We start from the raw sequence: 15,511 nt of genomic DNA on the forward strand, positions 1-15,511 counted from the left end.
TTTGTCTCTGGCAAATTTTCATGAATGACTTTGTATTACTTTGATTTATTTTATTTTATTTACTTATAACAACAAATTAAACAGTCTAAATGTAGATACAATTTGATGGCATTTGAAGACACTGCTGCATTTAGACACAATACTGACACTACTGGCAATAAACAGATCTGTTACTTTTATATTACTCCAAAAGCCATGGGTTTCTTTTTCAAATATAAATGCATCAAGAGATGTAAGCAAGTAGACAGCTTTTACAGTTCAGTTAGACATTACTACAAGTCTTGAGCTCAAAGGTTTTAAAGCTACTGTACATGGTGCTTATAATTTGATGCTGATATATCTGTAAATATCTACTAAGTTATCAGTTTACTAAAAAGTCAGGATAACATTGATGCCATTTTAAAATCGTCCTCTATAAAAACAAGTGATTGAGCATGTCATTGAAACCTTTACCCCTTGAAGGAATGACAAAGTGAAAGTTTTATTGACTTATAGAATAGGTCATTGTAGTTAAAAGAGAAAACCTGATAACCGGGGCGTGATACATTGTTATACACACATTCATATGAGAGACACAAATGGCAACTGTTTTGTATGGAATGACACCTGGATATTCTTTTATTTACTATTGTTTAACCTTTTTTTGCGATATAGAATTTAACAGAATTAATGCAATTTAACAACTAAACATGCTAGAAGAATGAGACATGTAAAGATAGGGATATAAATGGAAACATTTGGGTTTTTTGTTGTTCATTATCATCTGATCTTCCAGCTAAATTTATTCCCTCTATAGCGTATCTATGACTCTCCTTTATAATTGCTCATCGAACTCAAGCTCTCTTAGTTTTATTCCAGTCGTGTCTGGTCTGGATAACAAACTTGTTAAATATGTAAGTTCAGTGTTCATCCAATAATTACAGTGTGAAACATCAAATGACAAGACTCTGAGATGGGACTGGGACTCACAAAGGGTTTTTTTTTTTTATTTTTATTTTTTTTACTATGATTAAAAATTATGTTTATTAATAGATTTAGCATAGTTGGGTACTGTAAGTTCAGATCTATTGGAGACACTAATATTTATTTTCTTAAAAAAAAATGTAATAGGCTAGTATATTTTTTTGTGATTTTGACGAAAATGTAACTACTATTACTACTTCGTACTTCTACTACTAGCCTACTGTATACTAATATATATGTTTATATATATATATATATATATATATATATATATATATATATATATATATATATATATATATATATATATACGACTAATTTTTATTTTATTTATTTATTTTTGCTTTAACTGCTGACTTACCGTAAGTAGGCCTATCATTCTGAAGAAACTGACTAAATTTGAAGATAGTTTCTATCAAACCGCAGTGCTTAATTTTCTGTAACCTCGGGATAGTGGAATGAGATCGTTTTGCTCAGGTAAAAACACGCCACATGACACTGTTCCCGCGGGCGGAGGCAAAACAAGCGGAGAGGGATGCCGAAGCAATGAAGTCACACTACGACAGATTTTACTCTGACTTGTCCTAACGACCCGTGAAACCTGCGAGGAGGAGGAGGAGGAGGAGGAGGGGAGTGTCTGTCAAAACCGTTCAGCTCGCGGTCAGAGCTGCACCAAGGCTATTTATTAGTGAGCGTGACTGACGACATCAGAACACAACAAAACACAACTGCGACGAGTTCGCGCGCACAGGGCAATATTCAACTTCTCCTCTTATTTAACTATATTTACTGAAGTATTATTGTCTTCTGAGTTTAGATACATTAAGCTAAAATCATGAATCGAATGGGGAGTATGTGCACATTTGATGAAATCAGATGGGATGACAGAATGGTATGTACCAATTTTTTCACTACTTATTGTTTAATATCTCTAGAAAAACAACAAATATGCTTTTTTCCCTTACATTCATCTGCATAGTGTTGCACGGGTCTTGATATCTGAATCAAATATGCACATGAATAAATGTTATAGCCTATATATGAATAAGCACTAGTGAGACAGATTAAAACATAATTAAAATATTTAGGCTAGTTTTAAGGTAAAATGTTTTAAATCCATGTTGCCAAAGATTTCTGTGTCGTTTTTTCATCATAAAGAGAACTTTGATCATCTGTAATCTTCCAGGTAAAATATTAAATGCGCTACGTGTTGCCGATTTGTAGCTTCTATAACTATTTACTTGGTCCAGTGATTCATTCATTCATTCATTTATATCGTCAAAATGAATTTTGTAAAAATGTAAAAAAATTATGTCAGTTTAAATGTGACACTTAATTAATTAACAGTATTTACAGTGGCAAGCTGCACTAAACCTCCTTTACCTCCCTTTGCCCTTATTTGTATGCACAACAGATGCTTAATCTGGTTTAATGTCACTTACTTGAAATTTGGTTTCCCTAATAACCTGTAAGAGGCATTTGTGCCAGCACAGGGGATAGTTAAGCCAAATACCAGCTCTTTCCGTGTCTGTTCAATCAGCACTGTAAAAGTGTTATGGTGAGTTCGATTATTAACCTGAGCATTCCATCCAGGTTGCTGAGCAGCCTTGTGCCCTTACTGGTTTTATGCCCTCACAGAATATATATTTCATGCTTTCTGCATGTAAAGTGGGCAAGAAGGAATAGGAAGAGAGACCGGTCTCAAGTATTTGCTCGATTGTGGAAGGTTTCCTTCCTTCTTTAACATGATGGTCATTCAGATTGGTTCAAAAGTCTGACTTGATAATGCACCATATTGTAGCCTGTTTTTCAGCAGCTGCTGTTTTTGCATGTTTTTCATTTGCAAATATGAACACATCATTTAACAGGAAGCTCTTTAAAGGACTTGTCAAGCATCACAAGGTTAAAGAGCATTTAAAATGCATTCTTTAGAGAATGACGCACTTACAGATTTAACTCTGCAATAACTTTTAATGATTTTAGGCAGTTCTAGTAGATTAAGGTGACTCTTACTTAAAGTTTACACTTTTTTACATTTATTGGTTCGGAGAAAAAAAAAAAGTGTGGAGTTAAAGCCAGCAAAATAAGTTTAGCAGGATGACCTCAAGTTATGTAAGGCGTTTCCACCTTTTTAAAACTATTTTTTTTAAACCGTTGTTCAACCAGCTGCGTCTGTATATTTACTTTCTCTCTCCTCCATTTACGCCATTATTTTGCGAATTTACCACTCCCTTGTTCAATACCTTGTATTTGCTCACTCTTTATATGGCTTCTGTGAAAGTACAAGTTTTGCCTCTCTCATCAAGTTCATATTATGTAGCAGATTTCACTGATAGTCATTAGCCCTCTGTGTGTTTATGGGGGTGATCTACAGTATTTACAGTACAATAGTAACAAATATGTACGCTATGTGAAAGCTTGGCTTGTGTTGCCTTGAGGTGAGTTCCACAGAATACTGTGATGAAATTGACTTGTTTTTCATCTTGTCACAACAATGGCGGAAGCACTTCTAACTAAGTGCACCAAATGATTATTAGGAAACGACAATTTAATTTGTTTGCTACTAATTAAATTTATTTTTATTACCTATTTGTTTGTTTTTTTTTTGTTTGTTTTTTTATTTAAAGCCCCCTCAAGGAAAATTTAGATTTTTTTTTTCTGGACTCAAAAGATATATATTTATATAATTTAATTGAATATTAAAAGGAAAACATGAAGCTTTCACTCCGAAGTGTAGAATAAAAGCCCCTTTAATGTGGAACAGGAAAGGTCCAAGGGCTATGGCAACCCATGATCTCACAGCAATTCGATCATATTTTATGAGGTGGCTAATTCGTATAAACTTGTACGACCTCATTCATACAAATTCATAAGATTTTTTGTAAATCGTATTTATTTTTAGAGTTGCACATTTCTAATGAACTTGTATGAATGACCTACACCTAAACCTACCCGTCACTGGGATCTAGACAAATTGTACAAAATCATACGAGTAATGCATAAGAATTCGTACAAATTAGCCACCTTGTAAAATATGCACGAATTGGTCATGAGATAGTGTTGGGCAACCACATGCAGATACTTTTGATAAAGCAAAACATCTATGAACAACATTAAAGTACATATGTTCATTAAAAAAATAAAAAAATAAAAAACTTCAGCAAATTAATTAATTATTATATTGATATAATTCATTGAATATCGATAGAACAACATTAAACTTCCACTTTTTTTCTTATCTATCGACTCATTCATTCAGTGACTTTTGGAATTTCACAACCAATTAACTTAATATATAATATAATAATATATTAACTTAATATCCAAGTTCTTTCCATTCTAACATGATTAATGGTGCCATTATTAATGTTTCAGTTCACTCAGATTCACTATTGTCTATACAGTCTCAGGTTACCAGCAGCTATTCAGATATCTCACGTGACCTTTACATCTTACCAAGGAAAAACGCTTGTGTGATTAGACAAGTCTTTTTTTTTTTGTCTGTCCTTTTGAGCGGTCCAGTGGCCTGTATCCAATGACACATTCCACTCAAGCTCTCAAACAATCCCTCTCTCTTTCTCTATGTCCTGGCTCTCTCTCTTGAAGCTCTTCTCTTTCTGTCTCTTACCTCACACCTGTGTTCAGGTTTCACTCTGACCTGGTTTGATTTCCAGTGAACAATCGCCATTGCACTCCATCTCTCTCCATCTGTTATTAAGCATCTGTTTGTTTTCTTAATACCCTGGTGCCAACGCCTCTCTATTATTTCTATTTCCGTGGTACGGAATTTATGCAAATCTCACAGAGCTCTTATATAATATTTACATATTTTTATGCATGTTTTTATCCATTTAAAAGAGCGATGGCGTGCTATTTGTTAGTTTTGGTATGTGATGCTTCTGTTGTAATGAATAGCCTGTTTTTCTAATGCGACGAGCAGAATCCTCACAAACCTTTTTCCAAATAGATTTTTTTTAATCCTATCCCATTACAGGCATGAAAAAAATTTTGTGCTGGGTGCGTGTCATTTTGCAGGTGTGTGTTGTGTGCCTTTGTTTTTCTCTTGGGTTGAGGTGTGGCGTTGAACTTGGCTGATCTCGACACACTAGTCTAAATGCTGCTTTGCCTTCTATGGAAACACCCGATTCGCACACAATCATAGGACGTCCCTGCGGTAGTACCTGCCGATATACTCAGGTAAATAAATAAGGGTGTAATTTATTTACTTTAAATTTGTCCTAAACCAACTTTTGTTGATTTGTTGTTATTTTTTATACGGACATTTCAGATAACACAACACTGTATTTTTTAATTGACTGAAAGCTATGTCTAGTCTGTCCGTCGTCTTTGTGCGTGGTGTCATTGTTTTGTCTCATCTATGGGATTACGATAAATGTGTTGTTTTGACCTGGTGGGTTGAGGTGTATCTGCTTTTAGTCTAGTGATTTAGTAAGTGGTACAATAATAATAGATCTTTATTCGGACAGCTTGCTTTTGCAAACTTGCATCACTAGATTTATGATTTAATCGATCTTTGTGATATCATGTAATATAGTGGTGTGTTACTTCCAGCTTTACGTGGAATGTTCTTGTCGAAACATGTAGATTACAGTGATCTGTGGTAGTTTGGTGAACTGTATAGGGTCATGCTATTGTTCGTTTGTTAGCCTATATATTGTAGCTGTCTAAAAGTAAGTCTCTAAACTCTTAGAAATAAAGGTACAAAAGCTTTTCTGGGGCAATCTTTTTAAAAGGGACTAATATGTATTATTTAAGTAATAATATGTGCACATTTGATGTACTTAAACATGCACCATGAGAAGTAAATAAGGTATAGAGGTGTAGCTTTTAAAAAAGATAGTACTCCAGTAACAGGTTTTGGACCTTTTTTCTGAGAGTCTATGTACTTTATAGCATCTAGCTGTGTTAAAACATGTATGTTGTCCATAGAGTACATATAGCACTGTATTGTGTAACTGTATTGGCTAAGGTCAGTACACCTGGCTTTTATCTTCCAAAAAAGGCTGAAGCATGCACCAGCTTCAGAAGCCCAAAGGCTTTTGTCGTGATCATTACATAATTTTTTTTGCCTGATCTCAACATAACAATAGACGCTGTCTCAAGTTCAACATCTTGTTTCTAGAAAAAAAAGAAAGAAACTGGTCAGCTGTAAAGAATACAATCAACATCTGTCAAGTATCATTCTGCAACCATGCAGACGTCCTGTTCTCTTGAGATGGCTGACTGTTAACCAGACCACATGTTCAGAGTCAATTTAGAGTTTGATAAAGCTGTAGCCTCCTCCTTCAGTGTCAGACACTGATTTGAAGTGATCTATCACTGAGAGAGAGAGACTGACTGGAGGCCAACTTCCCATTCGTGTTTGGCATGAGGGTCTGTGGTTACTCAGTGTGAAAGAAAAAAGTGAAAGCGAAAGGCATTTACAGTCCAGTCTCTACAATATACACAGTCTGATTTGATTTGTTCCTCAGCTTCTGGAAAATTCTTGAGCCTCGCAGGCTTTGCCAAAACTTAGTATTTGAATGTACATTTAAATCATTACAAAGATGGAGGCGGATGCCACAAATCTAAACGGAACAATGCGCTCCAGTGCAGAACAGAATATGACCATGGCAACCGGGCACTGATCAGGCAATGACTCAAGTATCATTCTTCTCGCAATTCTAAAAAAGGTCAAAACTTAGAGATAAAAAGTCATTAATACATTTTATATTTGTTTTATTCCATGGTGAGAACAGGCTTTGAACAAAGTCCAAATTGTGAGATTAAAAAAAATCATATTTATTGTTTCATGGAAGAACCAGGCTTCCATATTTTCATCAGCTCCAGACCAATAAAACTACTTTTAAATAAAGATCTTGAGAATATTGTTAAATATTATTACATATAATATAGCTAAAGTACTAAAAAATTATGCATTACATATTATGCTTCTCTCTATTCTTTTTACTAGTTACTATATGAAAGCAAATAATTTTTTTGACACATGCCACAGATGCTGCATTATTTGTCAATAGAAGTATAATTGACTTAATCACATAATGTTATAAAATGTCAATTGCACTTGAATAGTATAATCCTTTTCATTACCTTACCACAAGGATGATATAGTAATAATAGGTCATAATAATATTTGCAGTGTTTTATATGAACTCACTGCAGCTTCTCTATTTGTACATGATGTCATCTCCCATTATTCCCCATCATCACTGAACATGTCACCTCCTCTTTTTTCCTCTTTAATTGCACCTTTCTTTCTTTTTTAATCATGTCTTGGCTTCTACACCCACATTATTTTCACTCTAATATTACTAAAATAATAACTCCCCTAATGACAGTAAATATGAATCCCGTCTAATCTAATACAGAATGGACTGGAATATGTCTCATGTGAATGTGGAATGTCCTCTGTCACCTTGGCTCTGACTTTTTAGACTCTTAATCTCCACCCTAGTAATGACAAGGTCAAGCATTTTCACAGTCGGTCTGGACCTGTCTCACACATATTTAATAAACATGTCACAGTTTGTGCACGCTGTCTGTCACACGCTCACTTTCAGGACCTCCCGTCCCACTGTGACTTGCACAGACTACTTTTAGAGCCAGCAGAATGTTCTGGATTTAAGCATTGAGACACACACACACACACACACACACACACACACACATTTATCCAGCACATTTCTTTGTGTAAGAGTGTTTCTTCTCATCTGTTTTAAAGCTTTATAGTTTGTGTTTTGGTCTCTTCCTGTGTCCAGCAAACATAGTTTATGTTGTTGATTGTTGCCCCCGTTGTCATGGTTATATTCCGTTCTGCACTGGAGCGCATTGTTCCGTTTAGATTTGTGGCATCCGCCTCCATCTTTGTAACGATTTAAATTTACATTCAAATACTAAGTTTTGGCAAAGCCTGCGAAGCTCAAGAATTTTCCAAGCGCTGAGGAACAAATCAAATCAGACTGTGTATATTGTAGAGACTGGACTGTAAATTCCTTTCGCTTTCGCTTTTTTTCTTGCACACTGAGTAACCACAGACCCTCATGCCAAACTTGAATGGGCAACTGGCCTCCAATCAGTCTCTCTCTGTCAGAGGGCATTACTCAGTTTCTCCTCCCCACATGTTCCCCTCATCCATACAGCTCCCTCCCTTTTGCCTTCTATAACGGTCTCTTTGTTACATCCCTCACTCACATTTGTGCTTCTCGTCATGTCGTTATTCAGAACGGGCACAGAACCCTCAGACTGACTCTCCACGAGCAGAACCAGCACCAGCCGCCCACCACAGATAAGGTAAATGTCTGCATTTTCTATTTTACACATATTAAAGCAGAGATGATTGATAGATGATCTAGTCTTGACATTTTCAGATGTCACATTCAGAATCAAGCTCCTGATTCAATGCTTATAAGCATTTATGAACTATTTTAAAATGTATTTGGCTGAGTTCAGTGTTTCTGACCCTGGGAAAGTTTTAGAAGAATGAAAAAGTTTCTGTTTAAAGTATAATTAATTGAGCCTGAAAATTTTTTATATAATTTTTTTTAAATATTGAACATATGTTCAATATTTATATTATTGATATTTATATTTATTTATATCAGTGACTGTCTGCATAAACTGCTTAGTTATCTAATTTTAAAGACTGCACGTAACTTTTTCAGTCAGTTACGTAAAAAGGTAGATTGGTCTTATCTGAATCTGAAATTAAGATTTTTATGGTTTGTTGTTGTGTATTATATGATAATGCTTGCTTATCTCTGTTGGTTATGAGCTGATTATTTCTGGTTATGCTTTGAAAGTGATTCTGTAGAATCAGTTCAGATTAACTTCAGTGGAAGTACCCCTACCCCACAAATCCACTCTTTGGTCCATTTCTCTCTGTCTGTCTGCCAAATCTCTATAAACACAAGGAACATGTGGCTGTGTTCCAGGGGACGTGCTTGGAGAAACCAGAGGCTCATTGTTTCAGATCCTAGAAATTGCATAACTTTTCATGTCCCTTTTTCCACGCCTGCGCCCCTTCTTGCTCTTTAGGGGTTTCCTGCTACTCTTTGTGTGTTATTTGAACCTTGTGTTTAGAAAGGAGCTTTTGTTTTCTGCAAAGAGATGCAGATGTAAAGATTGATTCTGAGAAAATTTGAATGGTATGATGAGTTCAGTTCTTATTTGGAAATATGAATCATTTTAAACATTTAATGTAAATTCTAAATAAATTAAAAATCATAATACTTTAATAGGTAGAAGTCTGATCAAGCTTCTAGATGTTGCATGACATGAATGTACAGTTAATAACATATTATTGTATGCATACAAAGGGTTTTAATATGTATTTTTCATGTCATTCCAGCCAATTGGCAGAGCTTTTGCTTTGGTACAACCAAACTATGAGCGGCAGCCATTGAAGTCTGATCTGATCAAGCAGTCTGAAGACCAGGGTGAGGTCATCAAGGTGGGTGGGTGTGTCTTTAACTCTGAATGATAGAGCAGTTACATCTGGAAGTTTGAGCTTTAATTTAAAATGATAACGAGGTCTGATTCCAAGTAACTGAATTTGATATTCTGCCTAAACTAGACGAGGCACTAGACTAATGCATAAAATTATTATACATTCAATTCAGGCACATGTTAAAATGAGTGATGTGAATGCTTATGTGCTTATGTTTTTTTTGGGTTTGCTTGTCAGGTATATCTTGAAGACCGCAAAGAGGCCCAAGCCAGACACCAACAGAGTCTAAAAATGCTCTCAGAGGAAGTTTCACAAATACAGGAGGTCAGAACGTCCTCGGTATCATTTCCCTCTCTCCTATGTTTAGATGTTTCAGAACCTGTACATTAATAGCGTTGTACTGTGTGTAGGTGAGATATTGTCTAAAAAACCTCAGAGAGCAGATGGCAGCTAAAAGTCACAGGACAGAACATAAGGTGAGACAAAACAACATCAATCTGCATGTATACTTCTTTTAAGATATATTAATCATAAAATGTTAACTTCCTCTCCTTTTCTCACCCTCAGCTGGTGTTATCTGGTCCCAGAAAAGTTAATGGCACTCATTCATCATTAACACAGGCCCTAAACGGTTTAGAGAGACAGGTGAGACATTAATGTGCACTGTTGTTTTGCGCACACACACACACACACACACAAATGCAGGTTATCATTCAAACACTAATAATCAAATACACTAAAAATCTTTTTCTCTATTTCTATCTTTATATGACCTTTTCTGTCAACAAAAACGAAAAAAAAAAAAAATGATGTATCCATAATTTTAATACCAACAAAAATATTTTCTATTTCCTTAAACCCAAACTTAACCCTCACAAAAAAACTGCTGATATTATTAGATTTAAAATAAAATGCATGCTTCAATGCAGTTGCATTATATAATGTGCTGTGTTTAAAAAAAAATCTGCATCCTTTGGGTGTTAATTGTTTTTTATCACTCAGGTAATTGTGTATTCACACCTACATTACAAATCTCAAACATCTGTTAACACAGAACACATCAACAAACCCGCAGATAGTGAGGAATTAATCACCCATGAGACCACACAAAAACGTACAGCTCAGGAAACATGTTGAGCCACCTGCAATAATGATCCGTGGATTCTTTATAATCAACAGTATTTGTTCAACAGGTTTTAATGTTTTCACATTCTTCAAATTCTTATCTGTTGTTGCTCGATGAAACCAAATGCGGAGGCAGCATTTTTTTTTTTCCGGATTGAATAATGCAGATTAGCCTCCCAACGGGATGTGTGCATCTGGGTAGTTAGAGCAGGAGAACGAGTGGAAAAGCTGAGTTATGACAGCATACGTCAGTATTGTACTGTTAGAACACACACCCTGTTGACGCAGATACAGTGAAGATCCCTCCCACTTTCTGTCTAACTTACATTGTCCTCTCGCTCTCACACACATCTATAAATAACTGCTGGGAGAGATGTGGGCGTATTTAAATGGACATCATTTGTAAGGACATATATTTAGTTTTGTGTGACTGTGGGATAGTGACTTGGTTTTTAACTGAATATGGTTTGCTTCTATTTTTTATTGCTTAAACCACTATGTTGCATAACTAATTCAAGACACATGTAAGAAGTACATGAACACAAATTTGACTGTTACCAAACAAATTCCAGATTCTTTTCATTAATGTTTTCTCACTGTATTATCTCTCAGGATAGCATGGATGAGCAAGAAAAAGAGAAGATGAGGGAGGCCAGTAAGCGTCTGTATGCTCAACTCCAAGAGGCCGAGAAGAAACACCAGGAGGAGAGAGAAAATTTGCTGGTTAGTTACTTACATTAGCATGCACTTTTTACCGTCTTCCTTTCGTTTTATTTTTTTAACATGCAAGGATCCTACTGACAACATTTAAAGAACCTTAGTTAGATTGCCTTGATAGGTGAGTGGTACTGTACTCAGGCAGTGTCAGACATTCCTGAAGGCCAACTGTGTCAGATCCAGGTTGGGAAAGAACTGTGTGCAGGGGTGGAAACGCACATTCTTTCATGATGAAGTGCAGTTTCGTAATCTGCTACTGCTTGCATCTTATACCTCAAGGATTTCAGTGTTAAGGAAACAGCTGATGTCAAAATGATACAGGAAAAAATGAAACAGCTTGAACCTTTGAATCATTTCCAACCTCCATGAAACTGTCTCATTTGTACAAATGTAGGTGTGGCGACCAGTTGTTTGTTTTAAATTAAATGCATTTATGCTGATAGGGTTATCAGGAGTGCTTACCACATAAAGAAATATGTCTTAAATTTTTTGTATACAAACAATTTCACAATATTTAGAAACTTAGACATTATTTGACAATTAGGAATTTTTTCTAACATTAAGACACGTCCAATTTTAGCGATTCCAGGTTTTTAAGTTTTGACTTTGGCTATATCCTGAGGTAAAAGTTAGCTGTCAAATTGTTTACAAGGTATTTTTATTGACGCCTTCCCATTACAAGTATGAGACACCGGTCAAATTTTCAACGGTCAAAGTTTAGGGCTCATTGTATGAAAAATATTTGACCACAGAATCCTGTGACTAATTTACCAGTCAGAATCTAATATTGCAGATATTACACAGCTGTGTAATAGTTTAAAATATGTCTTTTGTGCATCGTGATTTAATTATTTTCTCTGTTTGTTGTCGTAGGCCGAGGCACAGCAGTATAAGCAGCAATTATCTGAGCAGAGCGAGTATCTGAAGAGGGTTCAGCAGAGCAAAGAGCAGCAGGATCAACAGATCGAAGACCTTGAGACGTCTCATGGGCGGCATGGAGCAGGAGAGCTCCACCCTCAGAGACCAACTCATGACCAGAGAAGCCGAACTCCTGCAACTACGCGAACTAAGGGAGGAGGGCCATGCAGGGAGGGAGAGGTAGTGGGATAGATAATCTTACTGATTTTTTTTTTTTGCATTATGTTGCCTTTTTTAACTTTATGCATCATTTGGGTGTTGCTGTAAACATGTTGCTTAATTATGTAACAGGTTAGAAGAGGTGGAAAAAGAAAACGCAATTCTGAAAGAAAAGATTCATCACTTAGATGACATGCTCAAGAGTCAACAGAGAAAGCTACGGCAAATGATTGAACAGGTACGTGTGTATCCACACAAACGCTGACTCTCATATAAACTTTTGTCATGGCAGGTTCACTTTCTAACTCAAGTTTTCCATCCTTGTGTCATCTAGCTTCAGAACTCGCGGATGGTGATTCAAGAGAGAGACAGAGTGATCAGAGAGCTGGAGGAAAAGGTGGCCATGCTGGAGGCAGAGGTCAGTCCACAGGATATAAACAAACATCTAGTGGGGATTCACGATTCCCAACCATTTCAGTTCTAGTTCAGATTTCTCTAAATGTTTATATCTCTAAATGGGTCCATAAATGATTATGTTATTGCAGTAATTTGTTTTGGAAATAATACAAAACATTTAAAATAACTTTTTCAAAAGATGTGGCTTTTCAGAGGGTTTTAATGTGTATAAATTACAATTTTAAAGTGTTAGATTAAATACATGAAACAAACTAAAAATGGGGTACAATGTCATTCATTAATAAGCATAAAACATACTTTAAGCTGCATGTGTTTGATTCACTAAAAAGAACCGAGTCATTCATTCAGGAATCTACACTAGTTGTGCTTTGTGTGTTTGATTCACATTGATTCAGGAATTGGACTACATTGGTTGTGCTGCATGGTTTTGATTCACTAAAAGGAACCAACTAATTTGACTCATTGAGTTTTGATATTTTAAAGCATGGAACCACTTCTTGGTTCCTTAACTTAGTTATAATTATTTTCTCTATCATGATATCATAATTTCATGAATGACTGCTAAAAACCCACACAGATGGTTCTTTTTAAGTAAAATTCCTTTTTCCACATTTAAAAGCGATTTGTAAACTGTATGTTTCCTGACGTCTGACCTTTGTCAATGTGCTTTGCTTACAGAACAAACAAATGCATGATCAGCTGGATTACTACCTTGGGAGTCAAAGGTCAAACTCGTACCTGCCATCAGATGGCAGTGCACAGATTGTCTACAGGTAGGACATGCAAATGAACCCGATAGCTACACGCAAATTTTTCATGCAAATGGTCACATATGCTTGATAACGGACATACAAAGCACACATTCAAATTCATGCATCTTCTCCACAGCAGACCTCTGAGACCATCCACCACGACCAACAAGAGCCTGCCCTTCATCAAGGTCATTGAAATTAAATCATGAACCTTACCACAACGACATCATGTGACAACGGCACCATTCTCCTGTAAACAGTGAAGGAGATTACCAGCAACATCACAGATCTTCACCAAATGACATGTGATTGCTTTAATGTCTAAAGGCTTTTCCTGCAAGAATACTACTAACAGCACAGATCTGTTACTGTTATTGCCAATATTACATACTATAACTGAATTATCAAGATAGATTTGATAGACCAGGGACTGTTATGGTGAACATATCCATTTATATGAAGACTAATGAAGAAAACAAATGAAGAACTCATCTTTTCATTATTGTGAGATTTGTGAACGGCTTCTCGATGGATTCTGGTGTATTTTGATATTTATTTGAGGCTGGTCCTCTAAAGACGATGTCTCTCACCCAAAGTAAATAGACAGATTGTGATGTTAAACACCCTCATTGAGCTCTAGCTATCTCTCGTAATCTCCTTTGGTATTAGCTTGGCTAAACTTTAGTGGGTTTTTGAGTTCGAAGAAATCACAGGTTAAGATTTGTTAAAATTATAGAGACAATGGATGGGAAGAAGATTTTTATTTTATGTATGTGAATTAAAGATTGAAGGATTTTTGTTTCTTAATTGTATCTATTTGTATCCAAATTAAGGCAGGACGTTTTTTGTGCAGTACTGTTGTGGCTATTGAGATTTTTTTATTAATTCAGCCCCCATTTGAGTCAAGTTCATCCTGAAACAAATATTTATTCTTGATCTAAATGCTTTTCTCAACCAAAGGGATACAGCAGGGGAGAATCCAATGACTCACCTTCTATGAAAAACAAAGACGCCTTGTGAATGTTTCATAAGTTTAAAGGAATGTAACACTTGTCCTCCGCTGAGCCAGACCAGTTCGGGCCAGTAGGGCACAGCGTGACCTCCGTTATTCAGTCCAGCCAGCCACTGCAGTACACTCTACACTTACTCAGTTAGTCATTTCAAACATTCAGTAAACTGGTTTTATAACACCTAGTTAGAGAAGTGATGTGATTGGCCAGAGCACTAATGTCATGTGAACCATGAATAATACCACAATAGAGTATTTATACTTCATTCATTTAATTCTGGGCAGGGTTGTGTTGAAGAATGCAATTCATAACCATGTTTATCTGCCTTCGCATTTGTAGATAGTGTGTATATTTTCTCTCTGTGAACTTTAACCTTATGTGAATTTCTTAGACAGGCTTCATATCAGCATGTGAAATCCATTATTATTTTTTTAATAATAATATTTTTGTAGTAAAAAACAAGTGGTTTGCGATGCTTAAATTCATGGAATATTGTATATTATATTTAAATAAATCTGTTTCATTAATGGTGTTGTTGTCTTGCCTTTTCCGTGTCTGCAAAGGAATGTGGTTTATGGTTATAGCATCTTAAACACTATGAAATATATATCCTATCAAAATTGTATGATATGGGGAGGTACCATGAAATCTAACCTCCGGTGTAAACACAACAGAGTGTTATTTTATTCCCCTCACATTACATATCCCTGTATTTTATCTTCAAGTTGTTCGAGGGTGACAGTATACTTTGATGCAATTATGCATTCATTGAATCAAAATGGATAGTGAATACATTTAAAATGTTACACACACTATTTTAAACTATTACAAATTATGTTCTATGTATGTTGTTCTGTTTCACATAAATGCTTTTCTTATGAACTTTGTATTTATCATAAGTCTGGGGGGGGGGGGTATCTTATATGAAGCAGCTCAGCTGTTCTAAACTTTTGATAATGTGAAATATTTCTCGAGAACCAAAT

General features: G+C 35.6%; 1 pseudogene; it reads left to right on the forward strand.

Annotated features, from left to right (window-relative positions):
* The first annotated feature begins 1,628 nt into the window (after positions 1–1,628).
* LOC113060214 (tuftelin-like) lies at positions 1,629–15,410 on the forward strand (annotated as a pseudogene).
* Positions 15,411–15,511: the final 101 nt, after the last annotated feature.

This window comes from Carassius auratus, chromosome 41 (assembly GCF_003368295.1).
Source record: "Carassius auratus strain Wakin chromosome 41, ASM336829v1, whole genome shotgun sequence".
Lineage (NCBI taxonomy): Eukaryota > Metazoa > Chordata > Actinopteri > Cypriniformes > Cyprinidae > Carassius > Carassius auratus.